This window comes from Micromys minutus, assembly GCF_963924665.1.
Source record: "Micromys minutus genome assembly, chromosome: 9".
Lineage (NCBI taxonomy): Eukaryota > Metazoa > Chordata > Mammalia > Rodentia > Muridae > Micromys > Micromys minutus.
In genome coordinates, this window is record NC_137978.1 from 30,463,232 (window position 1) to 30,490,652 (window position 27,421).

General features: G+C 43.2%; 1 protein-coding gene across 2 annotated transcripts in view; it reads left to right on the forward strand.

Moving 5' to 3' along the window:
- AGBL4 (AGBL carboxypeptidase 4) overlaps positions 1–27,421 on the forward strand; it is a gene marked incomplete at both ends in the record, with an annotated part of 1,110,674 nt that overhangs the window by 1,018,497 nt on the left and 64,756 nt on the right. The gene's annotated exons all lie outside the window — the stretch shown is intronic.

A 27,421-nucleotide genomic window follows, 5' to 3' on the forward strand; every position in this document is an offset into this window, starting at 1 on the left:
TGAGAGCTTTCCCTTACTGAAAGTGCTCAATGGGAAGCAAAGGTTAAGAGCACTGACTGCTCTTCCAGAGGACCTGAGTTCAATTTCCAGCAAGCACATGGTGGCTCATAACCATCTGTGGCAGGATCTGACGCCCTCTTCTGGTGTGTCTGAAGACAGTGACAGTAAACTCATATAAATAAATCTTATTTAAAAGATAGTGCATAGGGGAGACTCAATTGTTTGGATGACATTCCAATAAAAATCATACTCAAGTCCTTCCCAACCATGATGGCTGTGACTCTGACGTTCCCTTAAGTATACATCTAGTGACAAATGGTGATAGCTAAGGCAAGTTTCCAGAATTGGGGTACTTCAGAGACACCAGAGTGTTCTGTTCTGCTTACTCTGCTGAAGGTGACAATAAAAATGTACCTAATGAGGGAGTGGCATGGGTATAAACATGAAGAGAGATGTACACCTTAGAGCAAAGATCAGTGCAAAAGATCAGTGCTGACCTCGGGTACAACACTGCTGCCTTGATTTTATAACTAACATTTTCCTAAAAAGAATCATCTGTGTGTGTGTGTGTGTGTGTGTGTGTGTGTGTGTATGTGTGTGTGTATCTCTGTGTGTTTGTGTGTGTGTGTGTGTGTGTGTGTGTATGTGTGTGTGTGTGTGTGTGTATGTGTGTGTGTATCTGTGTGTGTGTGTGTGTGTGTGTGTGTGTTCTGTACACATGGACATTTTCCATAGCACACAGCATACATATGGTGGTCAGAGGATAGTATATATATATTATATATATATATGAGTCGGTTCTTCCTTCGACTATCTGGGTGCTGGATAGTACAGTTCAGACCTGGGGCAAGTGCCTTTACCCACTGAGTCATTCCACTGGCCATGGTCACCTTTCTCTTGGTTGTAGATGTGAATTCTTTCCTGGGTTCTTTGCTAGCCCACTTTCTTTGTCGGGGATGACATCACCTTAACTTTAGTATACAACTTCCTTCTCCAGCTCATCCTTGGCACAGTTGAAAGCCAGCTGTGCACATCCAACTCCCTTCTTACTGTGCATTCTCCAGGATGTCCTGTATCCATACGTTTCAGAAGAGGAGAGCTCCATGGTGTCTTCTCAGGAACTACCTGTAGTCTGCAGAGTTCTCCCCAGACTTCTGTGTTGGTTCTTGTCTTCTCAGTAGAGTTTCATGCCTTCTGTACTTTCTTTTCAAGGAGAATGTCGGAACAGTTAGTTTTCTTTATTTGGATATTAAAAATATCCAGCAGCTTCTTGTTGAATTGGTTTGAGTTGAATATGACACACTCAATTGTGCCCAATGTAATATTGTTTGTAGGCACAAAGCTATCCCACATAGAGATGATGGCATAATAAGGCATGCAAGACTGGATTCTGGGTCAGTAGATGCAAAAGTGTGGGATTCCGAGACAAAGGGGTGTTTTAGATGAATCAAAAGAAAAGAGTTAGTGAGGAGGAAGCCGAAGGAAAGGGGACTGTTTTAGTCAATGTTGTATTGCTGTGAAAAGACACCATGATCACAGCAATTCTTAAAAACAGAAAACATTTAGTTGGGACTTGCTTGCAGTTTCAGAGGCTTAGTCCACTTTCATCTTGGCAGGAAGCATGGCAGCACACATGATGCTGGAGAAGTAGCTGAGAGTCTTACATCTGGATCTGCAGGCAGCAAGAAGAGAGAGCCACTGGGACTAACTTGGTCTTCTAAAACTTTGAGGCCCATCCCCAGTGGCACACTTCTTCCAGCAAGGACACACCTACTCCAACAAGACCACACCTAGAATACCACTCTCTTAAGCATTTAAATTGATGAAACTATGAGGGCCATTCTTACTCAAGCCACCACAGGGACCCAAGGAAAGCCACTGATTACTAAAGAGGAAGAGAGTTGAGCCTGCAATAGCTGTCATCATTAAAAACTATTAATTTGCTCACAAATGACGAGATATTCATTTATATTCTAAAACACAGCATAAGCAGAACTGAACTATAGAGATAGTAGGACATTGCTAATGGCACATATTGACTTGACTTTTCATTAGCTGTTTCATTGTCAGTAAGTACGCTTGGTTGCCCTGACAACAGTATAAATGGCTGTCTTCCCAGAAGTTCACACCTTTCTGCCCCAAACAAGGTCATTAATGAAGAGTCAAGTTGACTCCAAACAGGATCCCTGATACTACACTGTCCTCTCTGTTCCCTTCACTTTAGCTGCCTTTTTGTGGGGTGAATCATTTCATACAGCATGCATTTATTCTCTCAAAACTTCCCTAACTCTGAAGTGTGAGAACAACCTGGCTATTCTGTGCTCAGGGGTTAAAAAGGGGCCAACCAGGTTATACCCTTTGTGCTGGGAAGGGATCTAAGGCTTAGTCTTTGACTCTGTTCTCTTCTTCCTTCTTTCCACAAATATTTATAGACCACATCTATATTCTAGGCATTGCATTTTTAAAAGCAAGAAAACTCTAAATTTTGCAGTGTAGTTGGGGAATATACATTAAATAAGTAAATGTATATTTCAATCATGTCAGAGTTTTTTGGCAACAATAGAGAAGTACTAAATGGGGTAAAAGCAAAATGGTCCTAAGCCTTGGCCTTGCTGGGGGCAGCTCTGCTCTCCTACAATGTTTAAGAATGCCCTTGGTACTTTTAAACACACCCTGATTTGGATAAATTATACATTCTCTTGCTAAAAACCTACTAAGGTACCTAGTACAGCACTGATGTGTGAAACTTAGTACACTACTGATGTATGCCACTTTGATGTATGGCACCTAGTACAGTACAGGTGTGTGGCAGATTTGGGTTCACAGTTTGAGTGAGATATACAGGCACCTCTGTGTCCAGCTGCAAACATTAAAGAGCCCAGAGGTATATGTGCTAATGCCATAAAATGTATTCTTGCTCCTAACCTTATATATTTATACATATATATAGCTGCTTGGCACCAAGATGCTGAACTATATAAACTGTTAGGAAATCTCCTATTTTCTCATTCTTCTCTTGTCTATTACCTCCCTTTCTCCTTTCCTCCCTTGTTCCCTTCCTTTCCCTCCTTCCTTCCATCCTTCTTTCCTCTGTTGGCACAATCTTGATATGTACTGTAGACTGGACTTAAACTTAAAATCTTTCTGTCCCAACCTTCTGAGAGCTGGGATCCAAATGCGTGCATGTTCTATCCAGCCAGGCTTGGTTCTAAGCCACCCTGCATCTGGCAACAGAGAGTCAACAGAACCATCTGAGATCAGAGCATCGCTCTTACTCCACTGCTGTGCAGATGCCCATCATTTGCTCTGCCCCCCTGCAGTCCCATGGAGACAGGCTTCACAGGCTAAGTTCTAAGTAGCTTCTATGATGAGACATAGAGGGTGTCAGAGGCAACTCTGGGTTGATGAAAGAAAGATACCCAGGGAGGGGAGAGCATTCTGGACAGAGAACACCAGAATCTGCATCTGCTGGGAGACTGACAGAGGCAGACAGAAGAACAAAGAGACTGACTGCTGTGTGATTCACAGAGCAATATGGGCTTCATTTACATGGGGCTTTAAGCAGAGGAGTGACAGAACCTCTGTTTGAGAAAGAACCCCTCTAAGGAGGATGATTTCTTTTAAGAGGTTTGGAGAATGACTGGTTAGCCTGCTGCTGGAAGGCTGAGGAAAAAGAGGAGGGGTTGATGAGAGGCATTAGGGAGGGCAACATAAGAACTGCTGATTGTAACCAATGGGAGAGGAAGAGGTTTGAGGGATGCCCACAGTTTGGCTTGAGCCATACCATACGGAGGATATGCTACCCTTCCCAGGAAATCCAGAAAACTTAGTGTATGTAGCGAGTTGACAGGTGACACAGGACATAAGTTAAGTCTGAAGTTAAGTAGGAGTAAAAAGTACAGTCTGTGCCGTAAGTCCCTGGAAGGAGCTGGTCCACTTCCTTCTCAGCAGACAATGACAGCCTGAGAGTGGTGGCCTTAGCTTCAGGACAGTTTTCCTAGCCCCAGGCTTGCTAAACCCTCTGTCCCAGTGAGGTCATTTGATATTAAATTGTTCTCTTGACAAAGATGTGCTTAGCCCAGAAGACGACTCTCAGCTGGAATACAACGCGTTTCAAGTTCTGCTTCAGCAGTGGTTCCGTCTGGTCTGCATAGGGTGACTCTTGTTTGCAGGCTGTGACTGGTTGTTCCCTGAGGGCAGAGTCTGACTAATTTCACACAGTCCCTGGTGTTCAGCAGAGCTCTGGCTGTGAATGAGCAGGTGCTCAGGGTAAATGCTGAGCAAGTCACACAGTAGGCCTAGGTTTTCTGTTCCCTGGCTTTGGATCTCTCTGAAGACAGGAGCCTTGGTATGAAAACTCTCCTTTACCAAAGCCACACTATCACCACTACTGTGCACTCTGACTGAGAAGCCAAGCTGGTGACTCAAACCCTTTCCTGAGTTTACCTGTCATAATTGCTGAGATCATTCCAAACCCCAAGGGATGGAAGCAGAGATGATGTCGCCCAGTGACATTCCTAGAACACACAGGCTTCACATCATCTTCAGGGTCTCACCCCACCCTTAGACTCTGTGCCTACTCCATCTTACATAACTGCCATCGAGACTCATTGCCTCTGATCACCAAAGACTCCTTAGTTCCAGGTTTCTTGTCTTCCTAGTCCCCAACTTGTCCCCACCTACTGATCTAACTTGTTCAGGGGCATCACTTAGACATGTTGTTGTCTTTAGTAGGGTGAAGACTGAATGAACCCATTCAGGTCTTTCTTTCCCATTCTGATTTTAAGTCTGGTAGCCTTGTCCCTTCCTAAGTAATTGGCACTAGAAATGACATCTACATTCGGGCAAGAGCTCATCCCCTAACCAAGGGAGTTTTACTTTATTGGAGCATACACCAAGACTATGTCACATAATTAGGCACACAGCCAGAGCCACTCTTGCACAAAGCCTTCGTCTGATATCTGCATCCAGTTATGAGCTTAGGATCAGATGTAAGATGATCTGTAGGTGATTTTTCTAGGGCCATCTACCTCTGCTAACATTTAACATCTACCTATGAGGCACACCCCAAGAAGCATTTTTATGTAGTGAAATCAATTTTAAAAGGCATCCTTTCCTCTAAAAGTACAACACATATTGTTTTGCGTTAGCATCAGCAAGAACCTTGTGTAACCTCTGGGGTATAGAAATTAATGGGTAAGTTGCAGGGGGAGTTCCAGGCCAGAAAGGTTTTTAGTGCGCAAAGGACATATCCTTATGACATTTTAGGCCAGGACACCGACTGAGACGGGTATGTTATAAGAAACAAACCACAGTGCTGTAGAAGCCTGGGGCTGGGGCAGATGCTCCGAGTGGGGCTGGAGGTCGGTAGTGTCAAAAGCAGTTTTAGGAAACTACATTTAGACTGAAACTCTAAGTGTGTGTAGTATTTCATGTGGATTTGAAGAGGTAAGAGACTTCAGAAAAGAAGGGGAAGAGCAGGCATCCAGGAGAGCAGATAATGGGGCAGAACAGGGGTGGGGAACCTGGCTGTCAGAGGTAGCCTATAGGATTTATCACAAGTCCCTGTTGGAAGCAGGTGAGGGGCAGTCTGAGGACGCCCATGTGTGGGTTTGCACATCAGACCAAAGAACTAAAATGGAAGCATCAGGCATCTTTTAGATTTTTTTAATTGAATTAAATATCATGGCTGTAAAAAAAAAAAAAAAAAGAAAGAAAGAAAGAAAGAAAAGAAAAGTTCAAAGCAATGGGATGAAGCACAGCCTGTCAGGAGCATTTTAGCATATGTCCCCTCTCAATCTTGAGAAGTGGAGCAGTCAAAGGAGAGCTGAAAAGCTGGTGAGGCAAGAGAGAAATCAATGACTCAAAATTCCATCCATTCAGGTCCTCAGTTAAGAGACCACAGAGGCTCACTTTAAAAGTTAAATCCAGCAAGGTCTTCCTCCCTCCCCTCAGAACCTTACAATGGCTCACTATTACCCATCATGTAAAGGCCAGCGTCTCCTAACCTATTCAAGGCCATGCCTGCTCTGTTCATTTTCTGTGCCCTCAGGACCTAGCACAGAACTTGGCACTGCAGAGAATATTCTGTTCAGTGATGAATGAACCAATGAATAAAGAATAAACGCTACAGAAAACTAACTGAGGCTATGGAACGCAGAGTGGAGCAAAGGAGCCCAGGCCAAGAGGGAGGAAGAAAGCCCACTGGCCCTACTAACAGTAAGGCAGATGAAGGACACCCAGATCTTGCTGTAAGGGAGGCCAGAAAGGTGCAAATCACTCCAGGATCCTGCTGAGGGGTGGCGGTGGGGGATGGGTTGCTTTCAGCCCTTGTCCCAAAGCCACTCCAAACCCTTTGGGCTTTTGTTTTGTTTTGTTTTGTTTTTCCCCAGCAGTGTCTCAGTTTATATGCTCCAAGGTGATTTTTTTTTTCTTTTTTGGGAAAAGAAAAGCCCCCTCAGCCACTGCTGGCGTTGCTATAACAACTTGGCTGCAGCTCTTTAGATAGATCCATTTCCTTAAATCATTTAAGGAAAATTAGCTGCCATAACAACATGGAGCAACTTTGCAAATAGAGCAACACAGAGCTAGGTGGCTCCTCCTCCACTCTATGCCTCCTGGAGCCTTCCAGATAAGCTGCTCTCTTTCTGTCAAGTAAATAAATAAATAAACTATAACACCCTTACTTGACAGAAAAGCTGGTGACATTGTCAAATAAGAAACCCAGAACCATCACCCAATCACACCGGTCCATTAAATCCACAAAAATACAGATACAAATGCCACAAAGAAACAGGTAGGAAAATGGATACAATTCATAATCAAAAAAAAAAAAAAAAAAAAAAAAAAAAAAAAGGGGAAAGAAAGAAAAACACACATCCACATCCACATATGTGCACGGTAAATAAAGCAGACTCTCAGGCACGTGTCAGGGATGTACATGATTACACACAGGATCTGAGTGCAAACACAGCCACAGCCTCTGCTTTATCACTCACTTAAAATGGAAAGACATGGCCCATGGCTCATGAGAACTGTTTCTAGGGTGAGAAAGGCTCTGGATCAGCAAAAAGAACCTGAAATGGAATCTTCTCCTGGGGAGCGTCTCTAGTGCCTGGTCAGGAAGGGGAACAAACCTACCTTAGAGACTGGGAGTTGCTCCCACTTCCACCCCTACCTGTAGGCCAAGTAAAAAGAACAGAAGGAGCCTCAGCATTTAGAATGAAAAGATTCTTTCCCCATATTGCAAGTGTTATCCTTCTCTAGGAAAAGGCAACACCACAGCTATGAAAACCATATCCCTGAGCTATCTGAACCTCACTGGGTCTCGGGACCTCTGGAAACTGAACAGTGGATCTCTACACCTTTGGTCCAGATCTTTGTCTGTGACATTGTTATCCTAGTGTGCAGGTAGAGTAAATGAAACTCTGTGGGATTTTTAATGCATAGCTGAACTACTCATTTGCTCGTAGCCATCAAGCAAGTGACACCCTCAAATTCAGGCTTTTAATTCCCCATCTATATACCATAAGAGGGTTAAAGGATGATCTCAAAGATATCCTTCCAGATACATGGTCAATGTCAGTTTGGACGTATCTGTTGACTATACTGTACAATCCACTCACTACACACAGAACTTCTACAAGCCTCAAAAGTCCCAGTTGTCATCAGAGATGGGCAGCCTGATAGATGTCCACAGTGTTCAGTACAGATGCTCTATAGACATTAGCTTCCTAAGCTTCAGTGTGCCTCTCCGCCAGCAGGAAAGAACTGGACCACTTGTCTCACCAGCAGTATACCAGGACCCGATGTGTTGAGCACAGAACATTTTCTAAAGAAGAGGAATTACTGCCCTGGGCTAGTGTGGAAAGGAGAGTCCAGATGTGACCAGCTGCTAGAGGTTTCATGAGGGGACAATTCAGCATCTCCACAGTACTACCACAGGTCACACTTATATATACTCACATATTATCCCACTCCTTCCAGCATGGCCTAGGAAATCAGGAAGTACCACAGAGGGGAAGGTTCAATATGATAATAAAAACTTGAAATGAATAACATTTCATTCAGGGAACCTGAAAGCAGACAGATGTGATTTATGAAATTTTTATAGTTTTTCTAATGCTTTGAGACAGTTTATGAAAGTTTAAGGAATCTAAAAAGAAACTATCATTTTTAAGGGTAATTTCTCCCACCCATGATAAAATATATGTCTTATTACTTGTTTATTTTTAACAAAGTTGATTGTAACTTTTGTAGAAAGCAAGGTGGAAAGATGGCTCTCTCACTTGGGAATAGCATTCCTGAGGAGCTAGCAGCTCTCTGTTACATCTTTCATCCTGCATAGCCCAAGGCACCTCTTATCAACTGACTGAATAAAAATTGCTCAATTTCATTGGAAACAACAGATTCTGGAGGGTTCTCTCTGAGTCTGGTCCCTTTAACTCCTTATACCTCAGCTCTCAGGAAACAGAGGGTCTCCTGCCATCTCCTCTGCTTCCCATAAGTGCTGTACATGTAAACCTTTGTATACAGTGTACAGGAAACTGAACCAATGCTTTATGCTCTTGGCAAGGTACTTTTCTCCCAGTCCCCACAGCTCTAGCTCCCACACTCTACCCTACATTGTGATCTTTGTGCCTTAATCATTTCTGTGTCCCCAGAATTCAACAAAGTGAAGGCCCTCAATGAATGTTGAGAGAGAGAGAGAGAGAGAGAGAGAGAGAGAGAGAGAGAGAGAGAGAGAGAGAAGAGACAGAGACAGAGGAGATTTAAAGAAAAAACAGACCTTTGATGAGCAATGAGAAAAAAGCTCCACACAAGGCTGGAGAAATGTCTAAGTGGTTAAGAACTCAGACTGGATTCTCAGCACTCACATGGTGGCTCGGGACTATCTGTGACTTCAGTTGCAGGAGATTGGATTCCCTCTCCCGGCCTCTGCAGTACCTAGCACACACATGACATCCAGACAAGAATGCAAGCAAAGCACCCCCACACAGAAAGTACATCTGAAGAAATCTTCTAAGCAAGAGACGCTCTCTCAACCCTACAGAACCCACCTTCAGACGCATTGTTTCCCAAGTTTGTCTAAACCTTCCCCACACAGTATGACCCCACATCTTGCTTCTCTGGAAACATTGATAGATTTACTTACAAAACAAACATATTTGTTTGTCCCATAAACATTGATAGATGGTACTTCTTGAGCATGGAGCTTCAATCCAAACTCTTCTGGTCTAGGGGCTCCATGTTCTTAGCCACATTGCAAATCTTTCTAGCACAGGACTTACCTTTCTCTTCTGCCTTGGACGTGGCCAGGTGGCCTGCAGAACCTTCTGAGAATTCTGTCTCTCCAGAGGGGACTTGTTTGAGTTCGACATGCTCCTAACAGATCTGACCACACCCTTGCTCAAAGCACACATCCTAGCGAGCTTTAGGGACAGTCGTCAGCCTCTGTTAGACGATGAGTCTTTTTACATTTTACTCTGCATCTCCTAGTAGAGTTCACCCATCTGTAGACCCCAAATGAAGGTTTGGGAGAAGAAATGTTGACAGATTATCCCTCATCATCCCACTCAATTCCCAGTAAGACAGAGCACAGGCATCCCAGAAGAAACCACATCCTTAGGCCCCTTTCTGTCTTTTCACGGAAATGCTGTATTCTTTTCCTTTCCTTTTCCTACTCCTACTGATCCCCTGTTACAAAGAATCCCACATATGAAGTTTTTCCCCCTGGTTTATATTCTGGAAATTCTGGAGAGTTTCCTTCACTCCCCCCTCCATTACCACTACCTGTTCTTTACCCCTTGGCTTCTCAGTTAGATCAAGCTTTGGCCTCCATTCTCCCTATATTATGGCTAAACCACCGTGAACTGAAAAGGATGCTCTGGACATGGTCTAACATCCCAGTTTACCTCCAAGTCAACTCTTCTCATTAGCTTAGGTCATCTATTTCACCCCTCCCATGTCTTTCCTCTTCTGTGCCCTTGGCTCCCCAGAATGAGTTCTGTGTATCAGTGTAGATACCATGCCAAGCAGGCCCATAACAGAGCACAGGTTACATTTTAAGAAGTTTTTGTGTTTAACATGTGTGGAACTTTTTGGAGAGCTATTTTTGGTTGTAGCTGTTGGGAAGCTCTGGAGCCCAGGATGGATTCATGCTGGTACATCAAATAGCATATTGCATTTCAGAAACTGGCCGTAGCCATGGGAAATCAAGGAAGCCAGATGCCTAATTACTCCATTATTTACTGTGGTGGAGAGAGCTGAATTCTGACAAAAAGGACCAGACTAAACACAGCTTCCAGCTAGAATGGAGCTGTTTAGCCTTTTATCAGGAAATGACCCGACCCTTCTGAAGTACCATTGTCCTTTTCCCCAGCCCTGCACCAGTCCCAGATGTCTGACTTTAAGGAGGCTTATCAATCTGGACACAGGCTCTGACCACTGAGCCTCCATACTCTCCCCATTCCTCAGGTTGCTGCCAGTTTCTACTGTGCTGCTTCATGACTGGTAAAGGGTATAGATAAAAGGGGGACTTCCTTGCACTTTTCGGAAGCAAAAAGGCACCCATTCACCCTTTCAGTAAACATTTCCTGAAAATAAACACTGTACACTGCAGCACAAAAGCCAATTAACTGAACCTGGTGCCTTCCTTACGAGATCTAGGTGAGGGCAGATGTCCTCCAGCTGTTTACTGAAAAATCTACACAGGGCCTGAGAAAGAGCCTCACAGGACCCTGCCTTTAAAATAGAGCAGCTGGATCACGTGGGTAAGGACTGAAGCTAAGGTCTAGGTCTAAACCTCAGTTCAACACCAGTGGCTTAGCTACCCTGGGCAGGTCTCTTAACTGTTGTAAGTTTCAGTGTCTTCATTTGTGTGCATGCGTGGGGTGGGGGGGCAGGTTGTAGGGTGAAATTAACAAATTCTTTTTGCTATCTCAAAGCACTGTTCTATGTATACATCCTAAAAAGTGTGCTAACTGTAAGATCAGTGAATAAAGGAGGCTTTAGGCAATAAAATTTGCAAGCGTGTAGTTCAGAGCACCAGATCAAGTCACCCTAAGATTACAAGCATGGTGGTCTGTGTTATGATAGACAAAGCTCTGAGCGCCAATGTCAGCAAAGCAGGGCTGAGCCAGACTTGGGGTCACACAAAGCTCCCTGGGTTACTGAGTCTAAAGAAAATAGTCTAGTGTGAATAAGGATTTGTACAAAAACATGGCAAGAGTTTTGAAGAATGAGAAGTTGTTTAGTCAGCCTGAGAGGAGCAACCGGAGCAGAAAGAATATAATATGCAGTCACTGATAATTGGATACTACCCCCCAGAAGCTCTGAACACCCCAGAAACAACTCACAGGCCATATGAAGCTCAAAAAAAAAAAAAAAAAAAAAAAAAAAAAAAAAAAAAAAAAAACCCCAAAAAACCCAAAGGCCAAAAATGTGAAAGCCTCAGTCCTTCTTAGAAAAAAAAATAAGTGTATAGCACCCTTTCAGAATGTGGATGAGACCTTAAATCATTAATATGATTAGTATGCCTGGACCCTAAATCATTAATAATTCAAGAGCTAAGAATATAGCCTTGTGGAAATTTTTGGTATTCAAAAATCACTATGTTTAATCTATACACACCAAGAAAACTCTTGACTGTTTTCATGTTATGTTCTGTTCTACATGTACTTTATGCTTATGGTAACTAGTAAGATTTCAATTCATACTATCAAACCTCTAAAAGAATTAAGTACTGACAAAAATATGCTCATATAGTTTTATGGCAAAATGCTTTTTAAAAATCTGTACATGTATCTTTCTTTTTAAAATAAAGTTGTAAGAAAAAAAAAAGAAAGAAAAACATCAAAGGTTCCTCTGAGTTTCCTGGGTGCGAACTATTCTGTTGCCGTTATTAGCTTTGCTCCAGCAATTATAATACTTTAGAAACAAAGACGTAATCTGAAGTATGAACCTAATCTATATGGGAAGAATGAAGGAAAGAAGGAAAAAGGCCACAGAATTATCATGCATAAATAGTTAAAATAAATCGGAGGAAGCTATAAATGCCTAACAGTAGGAAACTGATTAAGTGAATCAAAAACATTCATATAATAGATGTTTATGATGAGATCGTAATATTGAGAACTGCGCATGCTGTAATTTGAAGTGGGGGAAAAAGCAAACTGAGTTGCACATGTATTATGTTCCAACAAACATAACAACTAGGTTTAAAACACACACAAATAGAACACAAAACTAGATGTTAGCAGCAGTATTTCTAAGCACCAGGGTGGTCCCTCCTTGCTTCTTAATATTTCTCAATAATTTTCCATAAGTACATGTTATCTTTGCAACTAAAAATTATTGCAGAAGGAAGAAGAAACCTGCTACATAGTTATGAACCACATTTGGTTATATAATTCTCCCCAGGAAACTGGTTTCAACCAATATTATATAAAAGAACTGGGCTCAGTACTAAGATTTCTACCTGTCCACCTAGCTTGCTGTATCTCATTCATTCATCAATTCATCCATCCATCCATCCATCCGTCCGTCCGTTCGTCCGTCCGTCTGTCCATCCACCTAGCCATCCATCCCATTACTATCCCTTTTTGTTAAAAAAAAAAAAAAAATCTAGCAGGTCTTACCTGTTCATCACACTCTGGAAGCACAATGTACAATTTTCTCATTTCTTCCTGGAACACACCCACATTTTGCTTTCTTTCTTTTGGCCCTTTCTAGGTCTACTAAGTCTTTGACCTTGTAACATTGTGCTATTGGCTAGGAGAACTGATGACTTATGGGTAAGGAGAATATACTCTTTAGATAAAGTTTGCCTGTAGACTCTGATTCTGGTTCTATTTGATTTTTTTACCTCTATGTATCTCAGTGACCTTATCTGTGCAATATGGTGGTACCATCTCCTAGGGGAACTGTTGTAAAGATTAAAAGGTCACTGGGTATGGTGGCAGGGGTCTGTAATCATAGCTCTGGGAAAGCAGGGGCAAGCAGATCTGACATTCAAGTCCAGGTTGGGCAACAGTATAGTGACTTGTGTTGTTTCTGTGGCAGCATACCTGACAACAGCAAATTAAGGATGGAAGGGTTTATTTGGCTCACACTGTGAGAGTATAATTTACTGTAATGGAGAAGTCATAGCTACAGAAGCTTGAGGCAACTCATCCCATTGCATCCATTTGGAAAGATCCCATTCTCCCTTTTCACTCAGTCCAGGAGCTCAGTCAGGGAATGGACACTCACTTTTCAGGTAGATCTTCTCACCTTAGTTTCCCCAACCTAGAAACTTCTTCATATCTCCTAGGATATTCTAGATCCTGACAAGTTTGACAATATTAGTCATCACAAGTACATAGTGAGATCCTACCTCAAAAATCAACAACAAAAAGCACCCAGCAGTTATATGCAATGGTATTTTGTAGGATGACCAGCCAATATTAAGCACTGAGTAAATGTTAACCTGTATTCTTATAAACCCAAACCTAGTAATATCCAATAGTTAATTTTAAATACAGAAGGATCTTTGAGACAATAATACTTATCAGAACTTAAAGCATAATATTTTAAAGATGGTGATGATTGTAGTTATTGAAATAGCAGTGTTTATAAGTCTGAAAAGTCAGACTTGGGGGAGGTGTTGGCCTTAGCTCAGCTTCTCTGGCCATTTCCAACTCTCATTCCTAAGTCTTTCTTCTGTAATGGGGAGATAGTCTATCCAATTGAGCAAGTCTTTATCTCCTGGGGCTTTCTGTATTTGTTCCATCTCCTGTGTGAATTTACAACTTACCCTGCAGAGGGCAAGCACATTCCTTCACTCCTGGATTTAGGGTACTTGTGTTTGTTGGAGCCATGGCCATTCCTAAAAGCTGGCAATGCCATTTAATTTCTTAAAATGAATATAAACCAGTGGTTTTAAACATGTGGGTCATGACCCCTTTTTGGGATCAAATAACCCTTTCACAGGGGTCACCTAAAACCCATGGAAAAATACAGATATTTACACGATGATTCATAAGAGTAGCAAAATTACAGTTATGAAGTAGCAAGAGAAATAACTTTATGTTTGGGAGTCACCCCCACATGAAGAACTATATTAAAGGGTTACATCATTAGAAAGTTTGAGAACCATTCCAATGAAAGTTATCTTGCAGATCCCCTAGGGGAGATTCAGACAGCAGATACAACTTGGGACTAGACTTCCCTCAAAGTCATTCTTAGAAGTGAGCTCTGTAGGACGCTGGAAAAGCCAGAACTAGGAGGGCAGAATTCTAAACTCTGGGACAACCAGCAACTGAGTCTGTGGCCCGTGAGCTGCTCTTAGTGGCTGTGCCTAGAGGGCGCATAAAGGCTGAAGCTTCCTTTAAAACCTCACACTAACTGGGCAGACTCTGGTTAGAAGAGGAGACTGAGTCAGGCTCCCAGTACAGTGGACAGTTCCCTTTTGTTGAGTTTACAACCAGGCTGTGACCTTGAAATGTCCTCCAACTGCAGAGTCATGGGCTGTTGTTATTGATGTTTGATTGCTACTCGGCCATGCTCTATAGCTCAGGCTGGCATAAGACAGTCCTCTTCCTCTGCTTTCTAAGTACTGGGATGAGTACAGGTGTGTTCCACTGGACATGGCCTATGGCCCTTAAAACACACACACACACACACACACACACACACACACACATATATATATATGATGAATGAATGCAAAAGTATATGTATATATATATTCATTCATTCATTCATCATTTGTGAGAGGAGGTGGTATGTATGGAGGTCAGAGGACATCTTACAGGAATCTGTTTTCTTTTTCCAACTTGTGGGTTCTGGATCAAACTTGGATCTTCAGGTTTTCCAGTAAGCTATCAGCTTGGCAGTCTTCAAGGCATGTGTTCTGTTTGTTTGTTAAGCAGACATCTTTGATGCATGCCTGGGAGCTCTGGCATGAATGAGTAAATTGAAGTAGCTTTTAGGACCCTGAAGGGGAAAGGGAGACAGTGGTGTTATTTATTTATTGAAAATCTATAGGTCCCCAGTCAATGTCTCCTCCAGTCTGTACATCGGCTGTAGCAAATGGGTTTTGTTAGCTTTGCTTCTCAGGTGAGGAAACTGAGGATCCACGGGAATGCCTTTCCCCAGCTATAACCTCTACAGAGACGCATCTTCGTCATTCCCAGGGCACTAATCCACTGGTGCACTTCTTTAATCTTTGGTGCGCTTACTGGGAACACATCCTGTCACCCCTGCTCCTTTTGCAAACAACCATTTGTCTAATACATTAGTAAAATGTCAGTGGATAATTCTGGACATATTGGCTCTCACCTATAAGTTCAGCCCTTGACAGGTAGAAGCAGGAGAGTCTGGAGTTTGAGGCCAGTCTACATGGACCCCCATCTCGAAAACAATTATAGCTGGGGAGATGACTCAGTCAGTAAGGTGCCAGCCATACAATCGTGAAGACCTAAGCTTGAATTCTCAGCACCCATGTGAATACCAAGTGTGCCGGCTCACCAATGTAGCTCTTGCACTAGGCAAGTGGATCTCTAAAGCTCATTGGCCGGATGGCCTAGCTGAATCAATGAGATTTAAGTTAAAAAAACAGAGGCTGTGCCAAAACAAAAATGTAGAACAATCCAGGAAGGCAACTAACATTGACCTCTGGCCTCCACATGCACAGTATGTATGTGCATGTGTGCCCACCCTGTCATGTCTACCAACGAACATGAAACATGTGCATATGCCAAGTGCAGACAGGTCTCAGCAACAGTAAAATCCAGCAAAAGGGAAGCAGCTGGAACCCGCAAGGTCACACAAGGTCACACAGGTGTTCACTGCAGACCTGGAAATGGGTGTCAGATGGGCAAGTATAGGAGAATGTCATTAAGGGTGTCAGGAGGGGGTTCTCACTCATGGTATGGGTCTCAAGTTGGGACAGTCATTGTTTGGGTCATTCCCTCAATTTCTGTGCCATCTTTATCCCCGAACATCTTGTGGGCAGGACAAATTGTGGGTCAAAAGTTTTGTGGATGGTTTGGAGGCCCCATCTCTCTATTAGAAATCTTGCCTGGGTACAGAAGGTGGCCATTTCAGGTTCCATGTCCCCTACTGCTAGGAAACTTAGCTAGGGTGACCCTCATAGGTTCCTAGGAGTTTCCCTTCAGTTTCTAGTTTGTTCCAAGGGGTAGAGAATTGCAGAAAAGCATGCCTGGGTATGTGGAAAGACACTGGCTATTGAGATTGGGTCACAGCAAAGACAGTCATGTAGAGAAAGGAGACAAAGAAGATGAGGGTCTGGTAGCTTTAGGTGAGCCCTTTAGAGAAGAAATAGAAGCTGAAAAAGAAAAGTAACCAGGTCCTAAAGGGCCCTGGAATGCAAGGCCAAGGCAGCTGGAGGTCTGCGGGCAGGGGAAGGGCAGAGCAACAGGCATTAGTTCTGATTATGCCATCAGCACCAGTGCTTAGACCTCAAAAGAGTAACCGCCTTTAGTCTGACAGTTGGCTGCTCTATAATTTGTTAAAAATGACAAAAACATCTCATTTTGCTGCAGTTCATTTTGGCCTTTCTTAATATTAGAAAGTTAATTTCAGAAAGGAAATAAATGTATTCGTGTTGTCATAGTTGTGAAAAGATGGATTTTGTACTGTCAAGCATTTGCTTTGAATGAATCCATCATGCTATAAAATGGCTACCATCATCCCAGGCTTGTAACACCCCTCCCCCCTTTCCCTATGCTCCCTTCTGCTATATACCATCGTCCCAGGCTTGTAACACCCCTCCCCCCTTTCCCTATGCTCCCTTCTTTCATTCCTCACTTGTTCTATCCATTCTATCCATCTACACATCTACTGTGCTGTGCTCTGGGGCACACAGACATAAAGGACACAGTGCTCGCCCAGGAGGAGGAGGCAGAAAAGGGACACTGTGCCATAGGTGTTAGTGTGACTGTCAAAGACTGAAGAAGCTCATAGAAGCCCATCTCACAAAGGGATTAATTCTTCAAAGAAATTATTAGTATGTATGTGTTTGTGTGAGAATATAGGTGTGTGTATGTGTGTTTGTGTGTATGTATGTGTGTCTGTGTGTGTGTGTGTGTGTGTGTCCTCCATCCCTCACCCCTATTTTTCTTTTGTTTTCCATGACAAAGCAACAAGTGCGCCTTCAAAGCATGCAAAGCATTATCTAGATTATTTGACTGGTAAGATCTTTGGGTAACATTTTGATGGATTCCTAGGACTAACCTCAATACCAGAGACCCATTCAAGCCAGTCAATTATTAACAAGCCAGTCAATAAATTAACAATAAATTTATTTAAGGCAATAAAATCACAGGACATGAGAACCAGAAGAGATGCGAGAGAGGTTCTCATTCAGCTTCATTGTTTCACACGTGAGAAAGCTGGTATGAGATGGAAAATGACTTCCACAAGGTCATGGTGATTGGTGGCAGACATTCACTGCCATTTACAATATCTTTTTTCCTTAGCATCTTCTACTCCACAGTCAGGTACTCTGAGGCAAGTGTGTTTGATTGATACCTTCCTTCATGTAGCAGAAGCACGAGGAGGGAACCACAGTTATCTGACTCACCGGTGCCCTTCTGGCAGCAAAGTGGGCTTCTTTATATGAGAGGATGACCTTGGGTCCTTGATTTTGCTTCTTTGACCTTGTACTTTCCAATGGTTTCTTTAATTATTCCTTCTATCCTTAGTCCTTAATAGTCATAAATAAACCTACTCATCTTGTGGCCTGAACTCAGTTACTGCACAACTAGAGGCAACTTTGGGAATCCAGAAAATGAAACAGATATATCTACACAGATTTGTACTGTGTTCGTTGGTTTTGTGCTGTGGAGACAAATGTACTCATCAGCTTGGCAGGTGACATACTAAAACTTTATGTTATGCTCATACTACAAGAGGATTGTGGGTGAGTCAGCCACAGCCCTGTGGCTTGGCTCAGGCCTAGGGGCCTTCTCATCTAGGTTCCAGGATGAAGGTTTTGCTACTTTCACAGCAGAGAATGGAAACCCAGTTCCACTGAGAGCACCCACAAAAATACCAGATATCACAAGCACTCACATCCTATTGGTTGAGTCTGTTTCACAGCCAAGGTCTGTGGACTCTTAATGAACACAGCTATAATTGGGTACTCCCTCATCACAGACAGGAGAGAATAGTCTAGGGCCTAGACTAGCTGAGCCAAAACTGCCTTGTTGCTGAATCTCAGGCTGGTATCAGGAAAGGTACTTGCTTCTGTGAACCCAGTTTCTGATCTTTGGGGACCGCAAATCAGGTTCGTTGAAGTTCCCAGTCCCAGTTGTACCCCTGTCTGCCTGGGTGACCTGAAGTTACTCAGCTGGCCCCTTCACAAGTGCAATGATTTTAGTCTCTCACTGTCTCTCATAATTTCATTTTATTTTTAACCTTAGAAATATTTTTTTTCAGGAAATAATGTGTCTTGTGAGGAAACATTGTTTTAAAGATGTATTTCATTTAAGTTCTATTAAGCTTAGGAAAATTGAATTCAATGTGTTTCTGAATAGCAGTATTAATAGTGCATAAAAACATCATTGCTCAATCACTTCCCGATGGGGAGAGAGTAATTGGGCCCTGTCCCTCCCTGCTGAAGTACTGGCTCCTGAAAGGTCCCAGGAGAGGGCGACTTGGCATCTTCAGTCGTGTAGCCAACGGTGAGCCCAGCAGGCTCCACTGGTCACACAGATGGCCTTGGTTCAACTCAGTGGGTCACAAAATGAAGAGGCATGGATGTGAGACACACGTTTATTAGAAGGAAAAGGGGGTTGTCAGGCGTGAGAGTAATTAGAGTGCATTCTGTACATGTATGAAAATGTCAGAGTGCAGAACAGAGCCTGGCCCATCTGCCACGCAAACCACCAGCCCCTAGGGGTTGAGAAACTGGTGAGTGGGAGATCTGGGCGGCCGGGGAGCAGAGAGATCTCTGCGGAGTGCGCACGCAGAGCGTTCCCCGACCTGCCTGATCCAGGGACCAGGAACAGAACTTTGGAACTTCCGTTGCCACCCGGCGGCGACTTCAGAGCGCGGAGCAGAGCCCGGCCCATCTGCCACGCAGACTGCCAGCTCCTAAAGTTGAGAGACTGGTGAGTGGGAGATCTGCGCAGCCGGGGAGCAGAGAGATCTCTGCTGAGTGCACACGCGGAGCGCGCCCTCCAACCTGCCTGATCCAGGGACCAGGAACAGAACTTTGGAACCTCTGTTCCCACCCGGCGACTCTGAGGCATAGAACAGGGCTCGGCCCATCTGCCACCTGGACCAGTGGAGATCCAGGGACACAGACCAGATACAAGGAAAAGGCGAGAACATATCACTGACAACAAAATGGCAAGAGGAAAGCGAAAGAGTATATCCCAAAGAAACCAAGACAACCTGGCAACACCAGAACCCAGCTCTCCCATAACAGCAAACATCGGAATTCCAAACACTCCAGAAAAAGAAGACGGAGACCTGAAATCATACCTCAAGATGCTGATAGAGATACTTAAACAAGAACGGAAGGAAAAGCAAAAAGATTCAGAAGCTTTTAAAGAGGAAACAAGAAAAACACTGAAAAAACTCAAAGAACTAGAGGAAAACAGAACCAAAGAAATAAAGGAATGTAAGAGGGAAATTAAAACGGAAAATGACACAATAAAGAAAACACTAAAAGAGATAACCCTAGAGGCAGAACACCAAAAAAAGAAATTAGGAGTCACAGAAGCAAGCATTTCTAATAGATTACAAGAGATCGAAGAGAGAATCTCGGGGGCAGAAGACAACATTGCAAACATAGACAAAACAGCCAGAGAAGAATCAAAAAGCTCCTAACCAAAAATGTCCAGGAAATCCAGGACACAATGAGAAGACTGAACCTAAGGATAATAGGAATAGAAGAGGGAGAAGAGTATCAACTAAGAGGCACAGTAAATATCTTCAACAAAATCGTAGAAGAAAACTTCCCTACCCTCAAGAATGAGATGACCACGAGCATCAAAGAAGCCTTCAGAACTCCAAATAGGTTGGACCAGAAAAGAAATTCCTCCCGACACCTAATAGTCAAAACACCAAGTGCCCAAAGCAAAGAAAGAATACTAAAAGCAGTAAGGGAAAAAGGTCAGGTAACATATAAAGGCAGGCCAATCAGAATCACACCCGATTTTTCAACAGAGACTATAAACGCTAGAAGAGCCTGGACAGACATCATGCAGACCCTAAGAGAGCACAAGTGCCAGCCCAAGCTGCTATACCCAGCAAAACTATCAATCACCATAGATGGAGAGATGAAGATATTTCAAGACAAATCAAAATTTACACAATATCTGACTACAAACCCAGCACTACAACGAATTATAGGTGGAAAACCCAATACAATGAGGGAAAATACAGCCTTGTATTAACAAGAAAACTCCTAAACAAGAAAACTAAAAGAAGAAAAAGACACAGACACAACTCAACCCACAAAAGCAATAATGGCAGGAAACAGAAACAACTATTCCTTGATATCTATTGACATAAATGGTCTCAACTCCCCAATAAAGAGACATAGGCTATCAGACTGGATACATAAACAAAATCCAGCCTTTTGCTGCATACAGGAAACTCATCTCAGAGACAAAGACAGACACTATCTCAGAGTAAAAGGGTGGGAAAAAAACGTCCAAGCAAACAGCTCCAAGAAGCAAGCTGGAGTCACTATTCTAATACTGAATAAAGTAAATTTCCAACCAAAAGTTATCAAAAAAGATAAGGAAGGACACTTTTTAACTCATTACCGGGAAATCTGTCAGGAGGAACTCTCAATCCTTAACATATATGCTCCAAATAAAAAAGCACCCACATTCATAAAAGAAACCCTACTAAAGCTCAAAAAATACATTTCACCCCACACAATAATAGTGGAAGACTTTAATACCCCACTCTCACCAATGGACAGATCATGGAAACAGAAACTGAACAAGGACACTGCAAAACTAGCAGAGACCTTGAACCAACTAGAATTAATAGATATATACAGAACATATCACCCTAAAGTAAAAGAATACACCTTCTTCTCAGCACCGCATGGCACCTTCTCGAAAATTGACCACATAATTGGACACAGAACAAGCCTCAATCGATATAAGAAGATTGAAATACTCCCATGCATCCTCTCAGATCACCATGGTCTACGGCTGGTCTTTAACAACAACAAAGACAACAAAAAGCCTACGTACACATGGAAACTAAACAATGCTCTGTTAAAGGATAGCAGGGTCAAAGAAGAAATAAAGAAAGAAATTATGAAAATGTCGAGGCATACTTCATTTGATTAAAAATTGTGTGTAATAAAATGAAATCACTGCTGCTTGGTCTTCTCTTTGGCCAGCCAGCTGTACCCAGATACGTCTGAGTCTACTGGGTGTTCTTGATGGCCGGTATCTATGGATGGGTTATAGGATCCCCAGTGGATTGTTGACTTAGAGCCTTGCACTGTGGCAGTCAAGGCCTGGCTCTAGGAACAACCAGCATCCTGTTTTTCTACCTTGTTCCTGACTTCAGGAGACCCCGCCTGTGTAGGCAGCACTCACGGAAGCCTCTCTGCTCAGCTGTCCCTGAGGCATGGGCTTCCTTCCCCCAGCCCTCTCATCCCTTATGTGGTTCTCTGTCTCCCTCCATGGGACTGCTGAATCCCAGCTCACACTGGACCTGAGGGTATAACTCTGTTGTTTAGGAGTTAGGATTGAGTCACAGCGCCCAGCTGACACATGGTAGGTGCTTTGTAACTATTTGTTGAATGAATGAATACCCACACCTGCTCTATTCCACTTGACCGAGCAGCCGGTCTCTGTGAGGTATGGAGGCCACAGGCATCAAGCACCTTCTAGCTGCTAGACTCATACCTCAGCAGCTTTGGCACATTTCATTACCCCGAGCCACCAAGTCACCTTCCTTCTCTGTCATCTTAGACCTCCAAGTTCATTTTCTTTTCTCCATGTAATGTTGTAGCATTTAAACTTTAAAAATAAATGGGTTGATTTCTTTTTCTTAAGTTTTTGTTTGTTTCTGACTAGGGAGTGTGCTCTCTCTCTCTCTCTCTCTCTCTCTCTCTCTCTCTCCTAAAACCAGCAAAAGTAGTTTCACAAGGAACTGAGGAAACACACAAAGTATTCTTACACATCTTCAATTGGGCAAAGATATGCAAAAGGTTTTCAATTCATTCTGACCTTTACTCTCTCCTGTGTGACCTTGAAAACACACACACACACACACACACACATACACACACACACACACACAGAGAGAGAGACAGAGACAGAGACAGAGACAGAGAGACAGAGACAGAGAGACAGAGACAGACAGAGAGACAGGAAGCACCCTCTCCAAAACAAGAATTATCTTTAAAATGAAGATACTACCCATGGCTCCAGTTTATGTAAAAAGTTCAGTGTGCTGTTGCATGCTAAGCAGCTTGATGCCCTCATGCCACGGGAAAGATTGCTGGGTTTATGACACCAAGCCATAATGAACACTTGCCAGCATCAGCGCCGATACTAAAAGCCCTTCATTTAAATTAACAAAATTAGTTCTTACTGTTGTGACGTAGTTCATTATTCCTGTTCCTGTTTTATGGATGTGGGAAAGAGAAAGAAAGGAATTATCCCAGCAGCCCTGCAGGCAGTACAGCACTCAAGCTGGACTAGAAGGCAGGATGGGTGTGGCTTGGTCCAGGCCCCTCCTCACTTTCTTCCCTCCTTCCACTCCCTCCCTGATCTGCAAGTCAGGCCACTTGACATGAAAATGCCCTCCTTCACAACCCTTCGTGGCAGCCCTGAGCCCTGAGCCTCTGCCAAGGAACACTGGACTGGATGGTCTGCCATTCATCAGGCTGCCAGAGGGCTGGGCAGCCTGTCTGCTTTTCATACACAGATAGCGGGGTAACCGACAGAGCTGTGGAGCTTTGAAAATGGCACTAGCTCTGAGCAGAATGCCAATGAGGGACCTGGCCCAGCTTACAGTGAAGTTTTATGACCTGGGAGGCTCCCTGGCAGTCAAGGAGGAAATGCTGTTGGCTTGGGCCCAGCTGCCAGCCCCTGCTCCTCTATCTAGGGATGAGGTCTTGGTCTTGAATGTGTTCGGTTGCACAGAGCGAGCACCTGCTTCCAGGATGTGTCTGAAAACCTGGAGGAAAATGGGCGCTTCACCTTCAGGCTGGAGTCCAAAAGAGAGAGAACGTAAGGATAGAAACAAAGAGGAAAGGAAGGGAATTAAGAGACTCACTGAATTCACTGGGGAAATAAAACATTGGAAAGAAATTATAATGAATATTCTACCCCTGCTAAGTCATGAAGATGATCTAGTACAGATCTGGAAACATTGAGGTCAAGGGCAAACTTGCTCCCTACAAGTTATTCCAATAATTTGATCCTTAAAATTCATACAAATTGTATATCTTACCCCAGAATTCAGGTGTCAGCCATTGGCTTTTTCATTGCTACCTTCAGGCCTGCACCCCTATTTTGCTTCTCAGCTGCCCCCAGCCCTCTATCTTGCTGATGAGTCCATAGGTTCCTGCAGGGTATGATTCTAGAGCCATGAAATCCACCTACTGTAAGCAACAGATCAAGTGGGCAGGAAGAGTGATTCATACGAACATTCAGCAAGCATCTGCCAATTATTAGTAATGGAGGTCCCATGGATGCAGAGATGAGCTGGGTCAGGCAGGCTTCAGCTCCAAGCAGCTCAGAGTGCAATGTGAGAGGCAGGCCTATCACTGGAGTATCACGGTACAGCGGTCATGCTACGGCAGCAGTACCAGCTTAAACATGCTGGCCAAATTCTACACAAGGCATTGTTTTTAACTGTACAACTAGTCCAAAAACAGTACTTAGGCAGATAAGATCAGCATTTTTGCAGTATGAGGAAACAAAGGCTCTGAGACTATATGGCTTGCTTGAGTCTTACAGCTTAGCAGGTGAAGGAATCAGAGATTTAATTCAGGCCCTTCTTCAACGTACCGACTAGTCCTGTTTCATTCCGTTGACTTCTATCACAGAGGGTGATCTCAAAGGACAATCAACACGGTCTGGAAGAAGAAGGATTAAAGGAAGATTTCCAAACGGGTGCAACAGCTGTGTTGAAACCTTATGGATAAGTAGGAGATGCCCAGGCAGCTACAAATTAGAAAAGGGTTTTCAGTGAGGGAAGAGCAGGAGTGTAGCAAGGGGTGCTGAGAATAAGACTTAGTGAAGAGTCGAACGTGATCCTCAGAATGACATCATGGAACAGTGCTAGGGCATAAGGCCTGAGAAATGCATAGACCCAGATCGTGAAGACTTTAATGCTGGGGAATTATCCTCTGGGGTTTAAAAGAGCAGTAGAAGTTTAGCTACTGGAGGAATGACATGGTCAAATTTGCACTTAGGAAAGTTACTGCCTAAAGGGTAAAATGAAGGAGGAGAGACTGAAGGCTCTCTCAGGATCCTCCCATCCATCTTCATTTGTCTCCACCATTTATCTGTGTCATGGCATCATCTGTCTTGTACCTGTCTGTCTGCATCTGTCTAGTTATCGGCCTCTATCTGACCTGCCTATTTACCTGATCCATTGGCTTCATTATATAACCCCAAGCAAGTCACTTCACTACTCTAAGCCAAGGGTCCCACACCAATAAGATGAGGATCATAACGGTAGCCTCAGAAGATTAGATGAGGGATTAAATGTGATATTGCATATGAAATCTTTTTATATATTACAAAGTACCATACAAATGTGAAGGATTATTATTATCTACCTTTGCTCTCTCAGGTATGTGTTTTTTTTTTCAAGCCAACATTTACTGAGGATGGTCTTAAGGCTAGATGTCATCTATACATTTGGTATATATAAAAAAGAAAGTGTATAATGAATCAGAAAGAATACTAGCCGTCTAGAGGATCAAAGTAAAACTCTTTTAGAAGCTAGAATAAAAGTCTCTGTTTAGTATTGCTGTATGCCTTTCTAGTGATCTGTCTCTTTGTCTATCCAGCCAGCCAGCCATACACCCATACATACATTTGTCCATCCATGCATCCATCAATACATACATCCATTCATCCATCCATCCATCCATCCATCCATCCATCCATCCATCCATCCATCCATTCATCCATCTATCCATCCATCCATCCATCTATCCATCCATTCATCCATCCATCCATCCATCCATCCATCCATCCATCTATCTCATCTATCCATCTATTCATCTATCCACCCATCCATCCACCCATCCATCATCCATTCATCCATCATCCATTCATCCATCCATCCATCCATCCATCCATCCATCCAACCATCCATCCATCTATCCATCCATCCATCCATCTATCCATCTATCCACCCATCCATCCACCCATCCATCATCCATTCATCCATCATCCATTCATCCACCCATCCATCCATCCATCCATCCATCCATCCATCCATCTATCCATCCATCCATCAATCCACCCACCCATCCAGTCTCCTAATTTTCTAGCTGTGCTGTCTATATTCACAGATGGTCTCTGACTTAAAAGCACCTGAGTCACACTACCAATCACATCCATCCTTACCCCTATAGCTCTCTCCCAACCAGCATAGAATTTCAAGAGCCCATGCCTAAAAAAAAAAAAAAAGACCACTGCTCAGGTTGACATGATTTCACTCTCTCTCTCTCTCTCTCTCTCTCTCTCTCTCTCTCTCTCTCTCTCTCTCTCATTTTTATCATTTGATAACTTTTCCCACCCCTTTCCAAGCGGTTCTCAGGATTTTCCTTAAGACTTAAGCTGATCCCACATGACTCTGACACTCTACATTCCATGAGCCAAAACAATTTCCAGCCCAAAATTGGAGTCAGTACTTTTGAATTCTGTAGGTTCTGTAATTGAGTTAGGACTGCCAGGGAGGCCTCAGGCAGGTCCCATCCTATCTTTAGCAAAGTTTGTATAGACTTTGTTGTGGAAATCACTCAACTCTAAAGACCACTTCAGAAACAGTGTTTCATAGTGGGGTAGGAATCCTATTGTGTTTTGTTCAAGCTTTGTGACAATCAAGTTGTTCAACCACTCTGGACCTCAGTATTAGATCAATGAGATGAAGACAGTGCCTCCTCTGAAGGCTGCAGTGAAGGCCAAGTGGTATAAGGTCTGGTGTGAACTACTGACATACTATCCTTGGTAAATTGACCCACTCAGGATTTGAGATTATTCTTCGATGGTAATGAAGTGTATTGCCACTGAGTATCCTGAATTTGTGGTTTGGTGTGCAAATCTCTATGGGTGTCACAGGTGTGTTTGTGTAAGTGTGGGTGTCTGCAGGCATGTTTTAAATGTTGATTCACTGCTTATGACTGTTAAGACCCTTAGAACGGCACACAGTAGAACTTCCTGTTACATGTTAACACCCTTAGCAGTGCCCACTGAAGTTTCTGTTGAGCCCATGTATGTAGCTTTAGTACAGCCAAGGAACTGTATTTTTTAAATGTTCATTTCAATCAGTTTAAATTGTTTAAATTGTCACAAGTGAGTAGTGTATAGCCCTGGGATGTGCTCCCCTACTTTCTTTTAATTACTCCTGAAATAATTATGGTGTCAAAAAAAAAATACTGAACACCTGCTCTTTTTTAATGCACTTAGGTATGCACTAAATTATTTAATGCATGCCAGCCCTGTGATGTGATGGTCTCACTGTCACCTTTGTTCTACTGATAAAGGACTGAGGTTTGAGGCAATAGCGAGTCCTTTAGTCACAGGATTTCAGTCCATGTCTTCAGCCCAAAGCCATTCCCTTTGCATTGCCCTTGCTCGTGCTGTCTTTTAGAAACGTAGGCACAGTCCCCAGGGCAAGTGCAAAATTCCCTCTTGTTAAAAATGGAACGCTCCAGCTATACAGTGAGGAGTGGATTTGAGTGGTAGGTGAGGAACGGGGACATTCTGAGTAGAAACAGGAGACAGCAGGGAGGCAGCTGCAGCAGTTCGAACCACAGAAGCCAATGTCAAGAGCCCAGTCACTGGTAAGCTCTGAGAGACAGACAGATGTTTGGAGATCACTAAAAACAAATCCTTATTTGAGGAGTGCTGAACCCGAGGCTCTAAGGCAAGGAGGCAGGCATGTCCCAGGATTCTCTGAGTTGGCAGAGGACCATTATCTCCTTCCTGACCCGATCTTGTTCCCAAGGCACAAGTCCATCATATGTCAAGGATTTTTTTTTTTTTTTTTTTTTTTTTTTTTTTTTTTTTTACCATCACTGCATCTTGGCCTCCACCCAGAGCTTCCTTTCATTTTTAGAGACTGCTCCTTCAGGCTTAGATGCCACTGAGTTACCTAAAAGAGAGGGATTTAATTTTTTTCCTAAAGAAATCAATTTTCACAAAGAATGAACAAATTCACTGCCAGAAGTTTGAGCATTTTC